Source organism: Pinus tabuliformis, chromosome 3_1 (assembly GCF_031772625.1).
Source record: "Pinus tabuliformis cultivar Carrire ecotype Pingquan chromosome 3_1, CPIR1, whole genome shotgun sequence".
Taxonomy (NCBI): Eukaryota; Viridiplantae; Streptophyta; class Pinopsida; order Pinales; family Pinaceae; genus Pinus; species Pinus tabuliformis.
The window spans coordinates 545,072,131-545,090,316 of record NC_142301.1 but is presented as its reverse complement, the minus strand read 5'-3'; positions in this window follow the sequence as shown (position 1 = coordinate 545,090,316).

Sequence of the window (18,186 nt, the reverse complement as noted above, 5' to 3'; positions counted from 1 at the left end):
GAAGATCCGCAAGCAACTACTCCAACCCATTTTGGAGCAGGGATCGTTCTATTTCCTTCTGCATCAGAAGCTAGCCTATCACCCAGGGAAGTTCCTGGAGAATCACTAGGCAATCTACTGGATAGACTCAAAATGTCTGAACAACCGTCAACATCTAGGACAGTGCCAAATGACACAGTCACAGCAGAACCCCCTGCAGTCACTCCGACAATGTTCGCCGGCATACCATCTGTCCCCAGCTCTCAACAGCTGGAGGGAGCCCCTTCGGGGGCCATGACGACAATATGGTCTGTTCCTGTTTGTTCTCCCGGGATAATACCCGGTAACTCCTATGTTGGAACTCAACAAATTGATCCTTTCGGAAATCAGTTTGGGCAATCTGGTCCTCAAGGTTTGATAAATCCTTTCAGTTCCGGACCACCACCGTATGGGGGGCAATATGCCTTTTCGTTACCCCCTTCGGGAGGTTACCCATACGGGAGTTCACAACCGTACTCAGGTTATACTGGAATAACTACAAGTGGTTGGATACCTATGCTACCCCAGCAACCAAGAGTTGTGTATTCTATGCAACAACAAATGCCTGTGACGAACATCCCGATGACACCAGCGATTGTAACCATGTCGCAAGTTCAAACGATGCCTGTTGTATGTCAACCTCAGTTTCCTCAGGTTGTAATGCAACAGCCCTTTGACCCTGCGACTCAACCACAATCGCTAGCTAGCGGGGTGGCACAAGCACAAACGGGTACCATTACCCCTCATCTTGGTCCCGTGGTTAGTGTAGCACAACAACCCATGGCGTCACAACCATGGTTGGTGTAGTATCAACAACCGCAATTCCAGCAAGTGTACCAAGGTACCGAGCAGCAGATTTTTGCGAACAGTGGGCAACCGTACATACAAAACGGTCTAAACCAACCACTTTATAGTGGGGTAGTCCACCAACCGTATCAATCATACCAGCATCAAGTACATTATGCCGGTATGCAAAGACCAACTGCTCAAGCGATCCCATCGTATCCTGGGTACGCTTCGCCTAACCTGAGTCAACAGCTGCCATTCGTGGCAACTCTAGAGTTACCCGATTTACATCAGTTGACGAATGATCCGATTGCTTATGCCCCTTGGTGGCCAGCGATTCCTCACAAACTTCCCTCCGACATTCCTAAATTCAATGGAAATCCAGGTGAAGACCCGTCGAATCACGTCATGACTTTTCATCTGTGGTGTTCGTCGAACACTCTAAACGATGATTCGATAAGACTTCACCTCTTCCAGAGGACTTTGACAGGTCCAGCGGCCAAATGGTATATAGAATTGCCAAGAGCCTCTTTCGACAATTTCAGCTCCTTAGCCACGACTTTTCTAACCCATTTTCAATTACCAATCAGGTATGAAACAGGAACCGAGATACTGACCAACTTCAAACAGACGACAGCTACTCACATATCCGATCATATACATGAGTGGCGTCGCCATCGTAGGATGGTGAAAACATACGTTCCTGATCAGCTATTAGCTGAATGGTTTATAAAGTCATTACTTCCAGCTATAACGGAAGATGTGGCCAAGGGGGGAGTCGTAACAGAGGAGCAAGTCATCGCTCACGCTCAATATTTAGACTTGGTATATACTCAGTCTGGCACGCTCTACGAAAAAATACCTGACGCCCCTAGACCTGAATTTTCAATTCCTCCACCTCCTAGATCGAATATTGACTCTCATGCCGGAGATGGCGTGATTGGCATTGCAAGCACAAAATCGAAAAAGGCTTCATCCCAGAAAGCCCGTAAGACTTCAGATCAAAATGCCCATGAAGAAATTCTTGCTTCGGAAGTAAATGCCATATCAGCAGATAAAGGCAAAGAAACCAATCAACCAGGAAGCAAGAAGAAGCAAAACAAAGGGAAGAAGAAGAAACAGGATGATCCGTCACCTGAAAAAACTTCTTCAAACTCTCCTAGGAAAGGGAAGCCAAAAAGTCCATGTTTTATATGTGACGAGGATCATTGGACACAAGATTGTCCATTCAGATCTGAGCTCAAGAGATTCTTTAAGAGTCCAAAGAACCCAGCTGTGTTAACTGATCCATTTCCTAATCCAGGTCAAAATATGGTTGATAGTGGAAATGCTTCCCCGTCGCAAGTGCTAATGTTGTCGATCTCTAAGCAGCAAAATGATGCTTTGATTTCGACAAGGAACAAAGATTACGGGAATCCACAACTGTCAAACGAAAAAGGTAAAGATCAACCTAGTAGTTCGACAACGACTTCGACAGAATTTGTCCCACCCATAATGCCAGAATTAACAATAAAACCGCCTAAGGGTGTAGTACACAAGTCGACCTTTAATCCTCGCGCCAGAGCGGCGCAACATTATAACATAGTAGAAGATTTGGCCCAATCGCCATCCGCTATGTCGACTCTAGAGGTACTACAAACTTGTCCATCCCAAAGGCAAGCGTTGTTATCGGAAATAGGGGGGGTTGATCCTAAGGATTCCAATCTTGTGTCCTTTGATCACAAAGGATATGACCCTCAGTTACCAGCTCAACTAGCTTTCCTTATTCAAGTGAAAGCCCTCAACAAAACTGTTCATCGAACAATTATTGATGAGGGGGCATCTACATGTATTATGTCGATGAGTTGCTGGAAAACATTAGGGTCGCCAACCTTGTCAAGATCGTCGACAACACTAAAAGCATTCGACGGTAGGACATATACCCCTTACGGTATTCTAAGTAACTTGAAGGTTGAACTAGGTGGAAAAACAGTAGAGATTGATGTTGAAGTCATAGATGGAAATCTGGATTAAAACATCCTACTGGGAAGACCATGGATTTATGCCACGGCGGCTGTCATGTCAACTTATTTTAGGAAGATCGCATTCCCGTTTGAAGGAGGGATTACGGTCGTCGACCAACAGAACTTCCTCCTTAATGGTTCACAAGTTACGGGAAGCATTCCCATGATCCATGAGAACGACCATTCAATCCAAGATATCGGAGTAGGCCTGTTGAAGGACCCCAGGATGATGGGGACTTTCTCGCTACTGAATCCTATGTACATAGGAAATGTACCATTGGTCGCAACCTGCAACATGATATCTTCATGCATGCACACATGAGTTTGATTAGAGTCTTGATAGAGTAAAGCACAAGGACATTATAAATAAAGAAATAGTAAACAGTGATAAGGTCAAGATTTTACCAAGATCGCCCAACTGCTCGCCATCCGGTAGCACCAAATCTGGATCACCTCGGAAATCCATACCAATATATGGATACTCGGAAAAGGCCATATCCTGTCGCTCGAACCTCCTAAAGAAGGTGTCAGTAAAAGTGATCTGAGATTGACCTGCATGTCTGGACATGTGGTCAACCCACCTCTGCATGCGTGGCTCAGTGGGAGAAGGCAAGTCGAGTGCAATGTACTGAGGTTGCATCAGTGGTATCTTCTCCAAAGCGAAGGCAGTCAGAACTAAACCAAAACCAAAATTCTTCAGCTTCCCGTACTTTACTTTGGTCAACTGGATTTTCATCTGAACCAGTACTGCATCACACCAGTTAAAAACTTTCGGCTGAAGACACTCCAGGGCATGCTGCACATAAGACCTGTTGGCAACATGAGGGGATGCACTACCGGCCATCCTGCAAATCGTGTACAGAATAGACCTGAGAGACCTGTCAGTGATCTCACGGATAGTAACCTTGCCATCTCTGCTCGGCTGGGATCCTTCCCTACAATACTGACGGACATAGTCTCTCACGGAATCACTCCCTCGGGCCGAACCGGACAAAGAAATGGGGGCACCCCGCCTTGACAGCCCAGTCAAGAAGTAAATGTCCACTATAGTCAAGGGGATGGACTTGCCCCTAATCTGGAACACTTGGTTAACAGGATCCCAAGCATCAAGCAGGTACTGCAGTAAAAGTATCTGTGCCCTCATGCTAGAAATGCGGAAGAATTTTAGCAAGCCACAGTTCCGCAGCGCGTTCACCGTGACAGGATCATGGAGGGCAATCATGTCCTCCTCTTCATGCTCTCGTTCTTGCCATGTAAGAGTCATTCTGCTCCAATAAACTCTGCAAAACAAACAAGAGGAGGAGTAAGATCCTTGACTTGGTGAGAAAATGGCAAAATTTTCGTGAAAAATTGTGCAACAAAGAAGCTTTTCTATGCCCAACGCAGGTAGAGAAGGGTCCCACCTGCATTGAAGGACAAAATTCCCTTAAACAGCTTAAACCCCAACGCAGGTTTCGAATGGGGCACCTGCGCTGATGGCAGAGCGCCCTAATGAAACCCCAGGGGCTCATGGGGGCAAGAAAACAAGCACAAAACTGGAAAGTGAAACCATGAAAAGAGAGAGCTAAGGTTTAGCTCCTACCTGGTCCAGACGGTGCTGAGAATCGTCCACAGAATCTCCCGAAATCAACTGGTGAAAAATCAAGAGGAAGAGGCACCTCCAAAGCTCCAACAAGCCAAATGCAAATGAAATGGTAAAATGAGAGGTAAAAACATCTTTTAATTGCTTTTTACGTAGTTCAAAGTGAAATATTAGCATTTTTACCTCATAATATCTGTTTCTAACAAATTTTGTTGCAGCAATTGATGATACAGTACTATCTCTGAAAAAGAAAAAGCTAGTCATGGTAAAATATGAATTTGATCTCATCAAACGAGCAGTTTTGGCAAAGTTCATGCTCGTTAAAAAATAAACGCAAACCGAGCAGTTTTAATGCGGAATTCATGCTCGTTAAAAAATAAACATAAGCATGTGAGCAAGCTTCCCCCAGAGTTCAAGCTCATCCAGAAAAAAAGAACTGGTAAATAACCATTTGAGATCGTAAATTCATCAGCCATAAAAGCCTTGGTCGTGTTTGCACCGTCACCTCCACTTTTCATTTGGCCGATCATTCACATCCACTTGATTGTTTACCTATTTTGAGGAATAGCTGCGAAGAGTGATTTCACCTAGCCATCCTTGTAACACTGTCGTGATTGGAAAATTCCAACCTGTACCTGGAATCTGCTGCTATCCCTGTTTATCACTCGTTCCTCAAAATACGAGTCTCCTTTGAGCTCTTTTCACTAACTCGTAAAATATGAAAAGTTTGCCGAGTTTTGGCCTTCCAGCTCGTTAAAAGGACCGGAAGAGCTATCCCTCCTCTAGATTTTAATCTTTTTGGACCTGAGGGATTATTGCACAAAAAGATCGAGCACTTGTCTAGTTCGGCTCGATAAAACTATCGAACATTCATCCCTTCTGTATTGTTTTATACTTTTTCGGACATAAGGGATTAGATGACGAAAAAAGACCTTTGGAGTTAACTTTACGTACCTTTTTAGACTCTGTAAAAATGAAAAGGACTGAGTTGTCTTTGTCGCTAGACTCGTTAAATACATTAAATAGCGACAAACTTGTCTTTAGACGAGAACGAGTTTCCCTATCGCTAGGCTCGTTAAAACATAGCGATGGGCTTGCCCGAAGGGCAGGTTATAGAACAAGCATATGTTATCCTCCTCAAGCTTGACAAAAATAAAGAGGTACTGGTCAGAAATGACTGGGGAAAAATTGGGAGAACCTCAAAGCTTGATGGTAGCAAGTCGCTCTTGAACATGACACTTTTGCCTCTGTACCACATCGGGTTGGGTTGTTTTCATTCACCGGTCCCTTCACCATGGTCTTGCCATACCATCCACATTTGGGGTAATGCTACCGATCCATCACATCAGTGTCGTTATATGTTCAAGAGATGTCATTCAGAGAATGTCAACCAGGTCCCATCCACTGCCATACATCATCTTTCATCCTTTCATGACCGCCACCCTGAATCATATTTCATAGATCGTTTTCACCATCATCACAATTACTAGCTCCGTTCCGTGTCACTGATGTGGGATTCATTAAGGCCCTCCTTTGACAGATCGCTTCTTGTCGACATCAGCTCATTATCCAAGAAGTTGATCTAGGAACACCCCCTCAGTACTTTGAAGCTTGCATGCCTCAATGGCAAGTTTCTCACTTCCGGCGACAGGTACACATTAATGACCGTCGACCGAGAGACTTTGCGTGGTGTTCGACGCCAAATCCTATATTCATGCCACATGAATTGTGCTGTAGTACCTTGAGGGTCATCATCATTATCGGTGATTCCTCTCGCGCTTGTTAACAATTTACATTATTGACTGGTCATCAAGCGATGTCTTTCCATGTTCGACTCCAAGAAATTCTCACATGGATCGACCTCTACTTAGAGTGAAGATCGGACAAGTTTGAAGACCCCGGATCTAGTTTCATCCATCCGGGCTGCGATATATATTCAGGAGATAAAGACATAGATATATCAGCAGATGATCATCCTACTAAAAGGATGATAATTTAAGCAGAGAATTATCAGTCTACTATCAGACGATCGTTTGTTTATGTACAGAAAATGTATTTATAAAGCTGAGCATGGGAAATGCCCGCCTCAGCTAGATCATGAAAGCAGTATGAAAAATAATGTATTGTATTGTATCTTATTACAGGTCACCTCCCGGCGATCGAATGAACTTCGGATCCTCCTAATAAATCATTTCACCCGATAAACGACCTCATACTTTAGGGGGCAACTGTTATACACATTTTTGTGCCTTACAGCATAGAGCATGAAATGTCAATAATCTGAGGGATCCAAAGTCCCTAAACATGTTTTTCCTACCCCTAGAGGAACAAGGTTAGCAAACCACAGCACTTCAGATCAGTTCTCCACTGAAAAACACTCAAAAACAGGTCAATTTTGGATCAAAGCAGCTGCTCCACTGAGCATCTGCGCTGAATGTCAACTGCTCCATGGTGTACCTGCGCTGAATGTCAACTTCATCAAAGGCTACCTGCGCTGAGCGAGTTTGGACATGTGGAGGAATCTTTCCTCAATGTGTCAGTGCCCAGGAAGCTTCCAAATTGACACATGGATCAAAAGATTCGCCTAAGTGAAGAGTAAGAGGTTCTAAAACTCCGAATGGAAGGTAGAATCTCCGAGTGGACTCAAGAACTAAAGAACAACTGGGGTTGAAGAGGACAACAGTCACACATCATGCTCACTTATCTTCACTCCAAAACTCTATATAAGGATCTCATCCCATGGGATCTAGAGGCCGGAATTTTGTGCAAAGAATTGCTGTTGGTTTACAGTTAAGAGTATTGGGTGATTGTTTGAGGGAGGTGAAGAGGAGATTTCTTTCTGTCGGGAAGGTGATGCTGGATTGGGCCTCTTATGGTTGTATCACCGCCTGAACCTTACTTTCTTCCATTAATAAAGCATTTGAGGTTCTTATATTCGCATGTGTTTCAATGATGTGTTGTCTTACTTGCGTATTTGATTTATGCTAATCCTTGAATCAATTATGAATGCATGCTTCTTGTAGTTTCCTTTTCTTGTTTTGTTTGCAAGATCTCGTGTAGCCGGGCCCGTGAGAAGACAAGGAGCTGGGAGCAAGCAGCAAAGAGAGAAGATTGGATCGACCATTTGCGCAAGACATCGGTAAGTGGATCTCTTCCTTTCCTCTTTTGCATGTCATAAAGAAGTAATCTTAGATAGCTTTGCTTTGACTGTTGCTAAGGAACTATCACCCTTAGAGTGGGATAGGGTCATTCTGTGTTGGATACCTTTCCCCACAACACCTTGGTCATGTTACCTGCGGACCTGCCCGCTCTATCTCTAAAGGAGTGGGTGCGGACCGTTGTGAAAGTCAAAAAGGCACAAGCTTATTCTTAGAAAATCACTTGTGGTTAATTCTGGTTGCTTCTAGAAGGAATCTTGATGTGGATGGTTCGCTCCTAGGTGGTTCATGCATCCCATAACTAAAGGAGCTAATCCCTTGATGAGAGGAGCTTATCCCTTTGAAGGTGGACCTAGTAACTTCCCTCCATTGCACTATAAATTAAGGAATTGGGCTGGTTGCTAGGGAGGTTGAAAGCTGAACATTTTTTAGGGTAAATGCTGTTGGAATTGAGACTTCCTAGTTAAGCTTGAGAGGAGAGATTACATACCTTTTGGCTTCTTTGGGAAGAGAGTGAAGCTTGTCAAAGTAGAGGAGATTCTTGCTGGACCCTGGGAGGAGCTTGTACAGCATCAAGGCACCAAGGTTGTAAAGTTCTTCTTTGATTAAAGTTAATACAATCATATTCATTTTTCTCAACAAATTGTCTTATATGATTTATTTCATGAATTCCTTGATCATCATGATAAATGTGCTTTATTATATTGGCTTTTCAGGTGCTATTTAATGTGTGTGCTTGTTTGTGTTTGTAGATTCTTTACAAGGGAGCTCATTTGGATCAACGGAGCGTGGCTTCCACAAACTAGCACTGGACCCGAGGTAGGTCTAAAACACCTGTTTGCCTTTATTTACAAATTTCATATTTAGAGAAATATAGAATGTGTTTGGTTTGCTAGTAGCTAGATATCATTAGATATTAGGGAGGTCAATCTTGTCTGCAAGAACGACTTATCCGGCCTGTTATCACTCAGGTCGTTCCCTTTGACTCCTAAGGGAATATGGCCGAGGTAACCACAAACCAATCTTTGGACTACAGGTCCTAGCCTACCTGCAATCAAAGAGGGCTCTCTCTTTATGATTTAGCTTTGTTTAGATATGATTTTAGGCTAGATATGAGTGCATGAGTTTGATTTGAGTTTGGTGGGATGGTTGATGCTTCAGACAGAGTTGGCATGCAAGGGATGAGAAGTTCAGACCATTGGGCATGGAGTCATTGAATGTGAACTGAAGAGTGTGTTTTCTTTGATAGAAAGAGGGGAATACAGAGCAGGATAGCTACACAAGGCACAATGTTAAATGCTGGAACAAGGATGAAATGGAGGTTAGGGGATGAGAGGCAATTAAGGATCTCTCATCCAGCAAAAGAGGGAAAGTGGATGAAGGCTAAATAGGAGCAATGAAGAATTCCTAGACAGCATTCAAAAATGAGAGAAATAGCTTAAACATGATCAATTAAGTATGCATATTCATCACTATTCCAGAGGAAAACATAGAGAAATAACAGTAATTGAACATAGAGTGCTGCTAAGAAAATTCTAAGCTATTCTTCTTTCCTGCTATTTAGATGGTGAAACAAAGGTGGCATAAACACATATAAACTGAAAACAGAGGCAGAAGGACTTATTGAGCCATATAGAAACACCAGAATTCTGTAGCATACTCTTGAAACCTTCAAATACACAACCATCAGTTTAGAAACAAGCATTCTAGCATTCTTTGATAATAGAAGCTGTCAGGCTTACAGCACAAGTCTAGAATGAGGAAAACAATCATACAACCAACCCCTTTAACATTACTGAGGGCGATATAAATAGGAAAAATATCTACAAAATAGATCTAAGGGAAGATCTGTGGCAATAACTCTAATCTAGCTACCTTCTACTGAAACAAATGCAACAAAATATATATCTAAGCTGCATAGGAGGTAGCAGCCTCAAAAATGAGTTAATATGGGTCCTTTTGAGCTCTACGCAGGAATTTGGCCATAACTGCGCCTTGGGTGCCGCAGCGCTGCTCTCATGTGTCTTTATACACTATTTCTGCAACAACTGGGCCTTCAATTCTCTTATCTGCACCTATCAAGCAGTTCTGCTGCACTTAGGTGGCTTTAATGTGCACTAATCTGATCTGATGTAGCTTTAAAGTATTCACTGATATTCTTTGACCTGCGGGGATCCTCTTTAATGCTTTGCTTTGGATTTTACGCCCACTGATACACTTTACACTACTCCGATACTCTTTAACTGCAAAATCGCCCTTGCCTGCCACTTTATGGCGAGATTTGACTGTTGCTGTGCTTTCTGTGGCCTTTAGAACTATATTGGTGCTTGGCCAATCAAAATATCTTTAAAAATGATGAAAAACTACAAAACTGGCGGAAGAACGGATGCTGAAGATGTGCTGAGGCTGAAATCCTGCATTTTGGAGCTAATCTGGGCTTGGAGTGATAAAAATTGATTGAAGAATGACCCTGTTCCCTTGAAGAAGAGGCGCGCGTGGGCAAAAGCAGAAGAACATGAAGAAATGCCTTTTTTCCTTCATAAGGCGGAAAATCACTTTACAAAGGAAAATTGGTAAAAAAATGGGGCGGGAGCGACACTGTAGCGGAAATTATATTAGGGTCATTGGATCGCACGATAGCTGATCCAATCGCTACGATTAAATCACTAAATCGAAAATCGGTGGGGACATCGGGGCAGGGTGTTAACATATATGTGCAATCAGCGACGAGCGATAGCGATATCGGGGGGAGCAATGCGAAATCGCATCGATAGAGGAATGGCGGAGGGCCTCTACATAACAGTGATGAGCGATGCGATATATATAGGAGCGATGCGATATGGGATCAACATATTGTGTCGGCAAAGGGGAAGGCGTTTGGAGCCTTCACCTTCACGATAGCGATATGTGATAAAACAACACAAGCGATGAGCTTTGCGATAGTGATGCGATAAAGCGGAAAACTGTGGAAATGCGGTAAAACCGTTTTTTGCGATAAAACGCAATATATGCGGTAAAGCGGAAAAATATGGGAAAACAGAGATTTGTGGTAAAAAGGAATGCGATAGAGATAGAGGGGACGATGCGATATCACTTCGGGTGCGATAGCGATATCGCATCGGAGGCATGCATCGACGGACATAAATGGGGCACATAAACAATGCGACTGCCAATTGCGATATCGCGATCGGCGGGATGGCAATCGGAGTACACATATATATGGGGGCCAACACTGCTGCGACCTCCGACAGCGATATCGCGTCGAGGGGGAATAAAACTCATTGGAGGAGGGAGACTTATATCAGAAGAAGGTTTCTTGAGATCGGAGGGATGTTTAAGTGATCGGATGAGGGTTTTTGAAATCGGAAGGGGTCAAATAAGGTGAAAAGATGGTTTTTAATGCATCGGAAGGGGTCCGAAGCATAGGAAGAGGGTTTTTATACATAAGGGGAGGGATTTTATGCATAGGAAGGGGTCCAATGCATGGGAAGATGGTTTTTTGAGACAAACTAAGGGTTCATACTAAGTTTCATGCAAACTTAGTAATTCGCAAGCAATATTTATGGTTATATTTAACTAGAGGAGGGGATATGTATATAGAGGGGCTATTTAACATATTTTTAATATGGGAAGGGTGAAAGCATGGGGATTTATATAATAAGTTAGAAGTTAATGTGAATTTTGAGGAGAAAGTGCTAAGTATAGCAAACTTAGGCTTAGAAATGGGAGAAAAGAGATAAATGGAGCAATCTAGGAGTATTGAGCAGATCCCAATATCCTTTGGGGAAATTAGTGAGTGAATTGGGGAGAAAGGAGGAAGGGGAAGTTAGTCATGCCTCGCTTGAGCTGCTCCAAGGGAAAATTGCCTTGCACTTGTGATCTGAAGTAGATTAACACTTTGAAACACAAAATTGATCACATTTATTCATTCTGCAACCTCATAACTACCTACCCAGCCTACTTAGCCTAACATTTCGTCTTTTTTTTGTTTGGGTGCACTTGAACTAGCAAACCCAGCTTTTCAACTTTTCTTTTTGCTATCCTCCTATCTAAATCTACCCTTATTACTTCCAGGGGCTCAGATTAAGTTGTTGAGCACCCTAGCTTCTCTACCTATCTAACAATCTGCCAAGATTAAACAGTTTGGACATATATTTATTCTCTATCTTCGAAAACAAGCAATTTGAACCTAGGGAGGCCAAGATTAAGTTGTTTGGCCTTCCCTTAACTATGAAAAATTTACAAATTGAAGTTCTTCGAATATGGAACTTTTGCACCATGGAAAAGATGAACATATTTGGCACTTCCACTATCAATCATGAAATATGAAACCTATTGCAATAGGAGGCTAATAGTGGCTCCACTTGGGGATGGCTTTTCCTTGTGAAAAGTCAAGAAGAGCAGGTCAGAATTCCTTAGTCTTCAACTGTTGTTGTAATCTGAAAAACTTCCCTTTGCTGGCTGCTTTATTTATCTATATGATAGCAGACTTAAAGAGCTTAGGGCCTTCTCTTTGGGCTTCAACTGCAGCAAGCTTACTATCGAAACAGAAAAATGAAATCCTACCTACTTACTCTAATCAGCACCTTCTTTGCTGTTAGGTGAAATGAAACAGCCAATGCAGCCACTTAAGTATTAAAAACATCAATGAGCTTTGCTGCTTGTGCTTGCTGGTGCTTGAAATGGAGATCTTGCCATCAGATATAACTTTGTTAACCATTGAGAAGATCAGAAAACTGCTGACCTCCTTTGCTAAATCTAAACACTGTACAAAAGGGTCCTGCAAAATATATACATTGTTGAGCCGATTTAAACAATTGCACAATGGTTTTGGATTGATATCATGCCTTTAAATTGGGAAATCACCAACATCTTGATAATGAGCCTTGCAGCCTGCTGATGGAGAAGAGAGCTGATTTATTCCATCACACAACCTGTCAGCAGATGAATCATACCAAACTTGGAATGATACTTGCAATTCATTACAAACAGGCCCAGATGGCACTTGATTGATTTGCACAGGTTGCTCCTCTTTTTCTTCAAATAACTCAGTTGACTAAAAACAAGGAGGAAGGGGAACAACTGGGACTTCTTGATCACATGCTGCTGCTTCCAAGTATTCCCCAATCTGATATTCAATGGCACTTTGGGGCTGCAAATCTAGAGGTAATGCATTATGCGCAAGGATTTGACTCTCCTCTAGATGGTCAGTATCAACACTTGATGATACTTGATTATTAACTACATGATAATTCTCCCTAATAAACTGAAAAGATTCGAAACAAAATGGTAAAGTTCCTGTGCTGAAATCAAAATTTTCTGCATTTTCCTCCTCCTCTTGATAACTGAAACGAGCAAGCAGATCACTGGGTTCAGGCTGTTGAACCTGAACTTTGCTTTCTCCCAAAATAGTATCTGATTCTTCTATAAGGCTGATTTGGCTTTGAGGCGCATAATCTTCATCATATTGATCATATTTGGGCAAACAACTAAAAGTAGAAAAGCTATCGTATTCACATAGTATATCAGGAGATTGCTCCTTCACATATGGCTCTATGAATATGTCATCTGATTTGTGGTAGGTTTGTCCGTGAATATCACTACTTTCCTATTGCAAAACATATGTGTTTTGGTGCTCTAAATATTCAACTTTCATTGTGATATTTTGCATCATTTCTTCTGTTTCTTTTAACATATAAAGAAGTTTTTCTTCTTGCTCTGCCTTGCGCTGTTCTTCCCTCCTCTTCAGATTTGCCTCCACGTCCACAGCCATGTCCTGCATCTGTTTCATGGTGGACAGGCCTCTTTCTCTCAAAAGAAATTCAATCTCAGGATCAAAAGCTCTTGGATAATGCAATAGAGCTAAATCAAGGGGAGGTATTATATTCAATGGCATAAAATTATAGACTTGATTGAACCAGTCAGAAAATTGTTAAACAGATTCATTAGGAAGCCTTTTTAATTGATCATATTCTTCTATGAGCATGAGGAAATTGACTTTGATCATCCATCTATCAAGGAAGAGTTTGAGTAACTGCTCAAGATTAGAGATGCTAGCCTCAGGCAATGCTTTAAACCAAATCCTAACTTCGCTTTGCAAAGAAAGGGAAAACAGCTTAATACTAACATCCTCATCTTCAACGTCAAATATATTAAGATAGTCCTCAAAAGCCTGGATATGCTTTTGCGCAGTAACTCCATTCTCTCCATCAAATCTCGGGAGATACTCAGGATGATCTTTGGGCAAAGGATTGAGCATGGGAGGCAAAATGAGCCGTTTTTATCTATCAGGAACTTTACGAGGCACGGGAGTATTTACAGTGATTGAATGACTAGGCTCTATTTTTGGTTCCTCCTTGGCTGTATGATGATCTTCAACAGCCTTAGAAGACTGCTGCTCTAATGTGCAAGGAGGCTTTTCAACAACATTTTCCAAAGGAAAATCATAAAAATCTGATCTAAAATCATCTTTAAAATACAATATACATTGCAAAATTTTATGGAAGAGAAAGAACATAATCTCTTGGATAATAATACAGGTCAAAAGCCTAATCTGCTCATACAGGTCTTTAAGGTTCATTTCTCCAGCGGACTCTTTATTATGATGTTGATGTGGAGTCGCTAGGTGGATGAATTAACTTTGAAGTGTCTGATCCCTGTCCACCGTCACCGATTAGAGCTAAACATGAAATAATTCTGGAGAAAAGGGGGGATCTTCTCCAGGGAATGAGATTTTTTTGAGATTTTTCTGTTGTTTTTATTTTTTGGGGATTTTTTTAAAACAACTTAAAGACTTATTCAAGAGGCAAACTGATCAAAATTGGGGATTTACAGTAATAAACAAATGATTCAGCTCCCCAACGGAGTCGCCAATGATGTTATCACTCAGGTTGTTCCCTTTGACTCCTAAGAGAATACGGCCGAGGTAACCACAAACCAATCTTTGGACTGCAGGTCCTAGCCTACCTACAATCAGAGAGGGCTCTCTCTTTATGATTTAGCTTTGTTTAGATATGATTTTAGGCTAGATATGAGTGCATGAGTTTGATTTGAGTTTGGTGGGATGGTTGATGCTTCAGATAGAGTTGGCATGCAAGGGATGAGAAGTTCAGACCATTGGGCATGGAGTCGTTGAATGTGAACTGAAGAGTGTGTTTTCTTTGATAGAAAGAGGGGAATACAGAGCAGGATAGCTACACAAGGCACAATGTTAAATGCTGGAACAAGGATGAAATGGAGGTTAGGGGATGAGAGGAAATTAAGGATCTCTCATCCAGCCAAAGAGGGAAAGTGGATGAAGGCTAAATAGGAGCAATGAAGAATTCCTAGACAGCATTCAGAAATGAGAGAAATAGCTTAAACATGATCAATTAAGTATGCATATTCATCACTATTCCAGAGGAAAACATAGAGAAATAACAGTAATTGAGCATAGAGTGCTGCTAAGCAAATTCTAAGCTATTCTTCTTTCCTGCTATTTAGATGGTGAAACAAAGGTGGCATAAACACATATAAACTGAAAACAGAGGCAAGAAGGACTTATTGAGCCATATAGAAACACCAAAATTCTGTAGCATACTCTTTAAGCCATCAAATCCATAACCAGCAGTTCAGAAACAAGCATTCCGGCATTCTTTGATAATAGAAGCTCTCAGGCTTACAGTGCAAGTCTAGAATGAGGAAAACAATCAACCAACCAACCCCTTTAACATTACTGAGGGCGGTATAAATAGGAAAAATATCTACAAAACAGATCTAAGGGAAGATCTGTGGCAATAACTCTAATCTAGCTACCTTATACTGAAATAAATGTAAAAAAATATCTATCTAAGCTGCGTAGGAGGCAACAGCCTCAAAAATGAGTTAATATGAGTCCTTTGGAGCTCTGCACTGGCATTTGGCCATAACTGTGCCTTGGGTGCCGCAACGCTACTCTCATGTGTCTTTATACACTGTTTCCGCAATAACTCGGCCTTAAATTCTCTTATTTGCACCTCTCAAGCGGTTCTCCTGCCCTTAGGTGGCTTTAATGTGCACTAATATGATTTGATGTAGCTTTAAAGTATTCACTGATATTCTTTGACCTGCGGGGATCCTCTTTAATTCTCTGCTTTGGCTTTTACGCCCACTGATATACTTTACGCTACTCCGATACTCTTTAACTGCAAAATCTCCCTTTCCTGCCACTTTATGGCGAGATTTGACCATTGATGTGCTTTCCGTGGCCTTTAGAACTATGTCGGCGCTTGACCGATCAAAAAATCTTTAAAAATGATGAAAAACTACAAAACTGGTGGAAGAATGGATGCTGAAGGCGTGCTGAGGCTAAAATCCTGCATTTTGGAGCTAATCTGGGCTTGGAGCGATCAAAATTGAATGAAGAATGACCCTGTTCCCTTGAAGAAGAGGCGCGCGTGGGCGCAAACAGAAGAACATGAAGACATTTCTTTTTTCCTTCATAAGGCGGAAAATCACTTTACAAAGGAAAATTGGTAAAAAATGGGGCGGGAGCGACACTGTAGCGGAAATTATATTAGGGTTGTTGGATCGCGCGAAAGCCGATCCAACGGGTGCGATTAAATCGTGAAATCGCAAATCGGCGGGGACATCGGGGCAGGGTGTTAACATATATGTGCAATCAGTGATGAGCGATAACGATATCGGGGGGAGCGATGCAAAATCACATCGGGAGAGGAATGGTGGAGGGCCTCGACATAATAGTGATGAGCGATGCGATATATATAGGAGCGATGCGATATGGGATCGACATATCACGTCAGCAAAGGGGAAGGGGTTTGGAGTCTTCACCTTCATGATAGCGATATGTGATAAAACAACACAACCGATGAGCTTTGCGATAGTGATGCGATAAAGCAGAAAACTACAGAAATGCGGTAAAATCGTGTTTTGCGATAAAACGCAATATATGCCGTAAAGCGGAAAAATATGGGAAAACAGAGATTTGCGGTAAAAAGGAATGCGATAGCGATAGAGGGGACGATGCGATATCGCTTCAGGTGTGATAGCGATATCGCATCGGAGGCATGCATCGGCAGACATAAACGAGGCACATAAACAATGCGACTGCCGATTGCGATATCGCGATCGGCGGGATTGCAATCGGAGTACACATATATATGGGGGCAAACACTACTGCGACCTCTGACAGCGATATCGTGTCGGAGGGGAATAAAACTCATCGTAGGAGGGAGACTTATATCAAAAGAAGGTTTCTTGAGATCGGAGGGATGTTTAAGTGATCGGATGAGGGTTTTTGAAATCGGAGGGGGTCAAATAAGGTGAAAAGATGGTTTTTAATGCATCGGAAGGGGTCCGAAGCATAGGAAGAGGGTTTTTATACATCAGGGGAGGGATTTTATGCATAGGAAGGGGTCCAATGCATGGGAAGATGGTTTTTTGAGACAAACTAAGGGTTCTTACTAAGTTTCAGGCAAACTTAGTAATTCGCAAGCAATATTTATGGTTATATTTCAACCAGAGGAGGGGATATGTATATAGAGGAGATATTTAACATATTTTTAATATGGGAAGGGGGAAAACATGGGGATTTATATAATAAGTTAGAAGTTAATGTGAATTTTGAGGAGAAAGCACTAAATATAGCAAACTTAGGCTTAAAAAGGGGAGAAAAGAGTTAAATGGAGCAATCTAGGAGTATTGAGCAGATCCCAATATCCTTTGGGGAAATTAGCGAGTGAATTGGGGAGAAAGGAGGAAGGGGAAGTTATTCATGCCTCGCTTGAGCTGCTCCAAGGGAAAATTGCCTTGCACTTGTGATCTGATGTAGATTAACACTTTGAAACACAAAATGGATCACATTTATTCATTCTGCAACCTCAAAACTACCTACCCAGCCTACTTAGCCTAACATTTTGTCTTCTTTTTGTTTGGGTGCACTTGAACTAGCAAACCCAGCTTTTCAACTTTTATTTTTGCTGTCCTCCTATCTAAATCTACCCTTATTACTTCCAGGGGCTCAGATTAAGCTGTTGAGCACCCTAGCTTCTCTACGTATCTAACAATCTACCAAGATTAAATAGTTTGGACAGATATTTATTCTCTATTTTCTAAAACAAGCAATTTAAACCTAGGGAGGCCAAGATTAAGCTATTTGGCCTTCCCTTAACTGTGACAAAATTAAAAATTGAAGTTCTTCAAATATGTAACTTTTGCAGCATGGAAAAGATCAACATATTTGGCACTTCCACTATCAATCATGAAATATGAAACCTATTGCAATAGGAAGCTAACACGGGCGACAAAATTATGTACCTTATTTTGCGTCGTTATGCTGGGGGGCATGCAAACTTATAACAAGCATAGTTTTTCATTTCAAGCTTATGTAAACATGAAACCGAATCCAAGCAGAGTTCTCTATGGTTCAATCTTGTGTAAAAATGAACTCATACCCATTTTACATCTTGTGATTGCCTTTTTTATCCAGTAAATTCTGTTAGATGAGCCCTAGTTGTTTTCATTCCATTGCCACCATCTCTTTGGCTAATCATATGCTTTCACTTGGTTGTTTTCCTTTCCTAAGGGACCGCAATTATGAGTGGTTTTATTAGCCAGCCTCTTAACCATTACATGTTTTGAGAAATTCCTCGATTGCCAGAAC